This window comes from Vombatus ursinus, unplaced genomic scaffold (assembly GCF_900497805.2).
Source record: "Vombatus ursinus unplaced genomic scaffold, bare-nosed wombat genome assembly UNPS02006779.1, whole genome shotgun sequence".
In the NCBI taxonomy this organism is placed as follows: Eukaryota; Metazoa; Chordata; class Mammalia; order Diprotodontia; family Vombatidae; genus Vombatus; species Vombatus ursinus.
The window spans coordinates 11,132,765-11,135,139 of NW_020946557.1; the positions used below are offsets into that span (position 1 = coordinate 11,132,765).

The 2,375-nt window shown below is 39.8% G+C and overlaps 1 pseudogene; it reads left to right on the top strand.

The window, feature by feature from the left end:
• Positions 1-1,495: 1,495 nt before the first annotated feature.
• LOC114033136 lies at positions 1,496-1,879 on the top strand (annotated as a pseudogene).
• Positions 1,880-2,375: the final 496 nt, after the last annotated feature.

Genomic DNA, 2,375 nt, shown 5'->3' on the forward strand with positions numbered 1-2,375 from the left:
AAGTCTATGAGGCCACTCATACTGGGTAGTTCCACAATAGTGCAGGGGGAAAGAGGAAACACCATCTGGTGAATTCCTATTTTAACTAATTATTATTGCTAATTTATGTTAATCTCTTTTGTTTCTAGGTTACTGAAGCCTACATGTGCTATCACTGTTTTCTAAGTTGGGGCAAGGTCCTGATCCTCTAACTCTAGGTATGGCTATGCTTTTATCACAGCTCAGAGGTTGAGCACTAGATCAGAAATGCCTCCCTGGTGAAACCTGATTTTAAAAAAAATTAATTGCTGGTATTCACACAGGAACTTTATAGAAGAAGGTCATTGTTTTGTTATGTTATTTTTCATAGAGTTCATGATATGTTATTCATTTCTTTTCCCACAGACGACTAATTTGCAATCAGGGAAAAAAACAAAACAAGAAAACAACAACAACAACAACAACAAATTACCTTCCCTCTTAGGACTTCAGCAACAGCAGCTTGGAACAAAGCCTTGCTCTACCTATGCTAGTTAGTTACTGCCTCACTTGAAGCATCAGTGATTTCATAGCACTGTGTACTACAGCCAACTGACACTGAGCTTGCAGTTAGGAAATACTGAATTTAAATCTAGCCTCAGAAACTTAATTGCTGTGCTACCCCATTGCAAACGTGAAGATCAAATTTGTGAGGATCAAATGAGGTATTTGTAAAGTGCTTAGCATAGAGTAGGAACTTAATAAATACTAATTTTTCCTTCTCTCCTTGCAACTTGGAATTCCTTTATCTCTCAATCAACACACTTCACCAGAAAACTCTTTAACAAGTGTATTCTAGGCCCATCACTTTTTTCTTCTTTGGAGAAGGCGAGAAATACACTTCTGGCAGGCATGTTGAATGAAGCAATGTTTGTACTGAAAAGTGAATGTGGCTTGAGAAGAAAGGCAGACTCATTCTGATCCTCTCAGGGTGGTAAATTGCTTGTAGCTGTCACACAGAAGTATCCACTTATAAGAAAGTATTTAGTTAAGTGGTAATTCTATGCTGATTAACTTCACCCAGGCATTAAAGTATCTTCCAAACAAGTATTTCTAGGTACAACTGGCTAACTGGTTACTGCTGCAGTGGAGTAGCAACCACTCTTCATTCAGTTGTCCTACAAGAGTCTTTCCTTGACCTAATGACAGGATAGATTGCTTAGTTTTTTTCAACAGCAATCAACTTGTTGGGTGTTCTTTTTTTCATAAAGATGAATTTATTTTATTTCCACCAACCTCTGTGAGAAAATGAACAGTGATTTGAAAAGGTAATTGTCAGAGGCTCCTAAGACTAGAAGTGACCCAAAGTAGTAAGCCATCTCTTCCTGTTTCCCCTCCATAGGTTTTATAGAATGGATTATGGAATTGGAAAAAATAATTACTTTTAGAACCTGGAGTGTGATTAGCCATGTTAAAATAAACCAACAATGGAGGCTGTGGCGGGAGGTGGTAGGAGTCAGCTGCAGAGGCTGCCTGTATGGAAGACGAGATCAGCAAAGCTCAGACTGCTCAGCCTGGAGGAGACACCATCTTTGGGAAAATAATTCACAAGGAAATCCTGGCCAAAATCATTTTTGCAGATGACCAGTATCTTGCTTTCCATGATGTTTGCCCAGAAGCCCCAACTCATTTCCTGGTGATACCTAAGAAACCCATTACCGAGATATCTGTCACAGAAGAAGATGAGAAAAATCTTCTTGGATACTTAATGATTGTTGGCAAGAAATGTGCAGCTGACCTGGGTCTGAAGATATGATACTGAATGGTGATCAATGAAGGTGCAGATGGTGGGGGGCAATCTGTCTATCATATCCATCTTCATGTCCTTGGAGGTGGTCAGATGAAATGGCCTGCTACATAAATTGTTGGAATGATAATTTATAATTTTATTTAGGAATCAAGGGAGTTTTACAACATATATGTTAAACTGAGTATACTTGATGTTTTCTGTGAAACAAGAAAATAGGAAATCACTTCAAAATGTACACAATAAAAGACAGGAAGATCTGGTCGGGGGTGGAGCTAAGATGGCAGAGGGAAAGCAGCGACTTGCTTGAGCTCTCCCTCAAACCCTTCCAAATACATATAAAAATGGCTCTAAACAAATTCTAAAGCAGCAGAACCCACCAAAACAAAACAAAACAAAACAAAACAAAATGAAAAAAACAGAGTAAAACAAATTTCCAGCCAAAGACAACCTGGATGGCTGATCAGAAAGGTATATAGCGCCAGGCAGGGAGAGGAGCACAGTTTGGCATGGGCGCACAGGCCGCAGCGAACCTAGAGCAGGCCTCAGAGGGCTGAATCGCAGGCAGCTCTGATGGTTTCCAGACTTCTCAGCCCATGAAGGCCAAAGA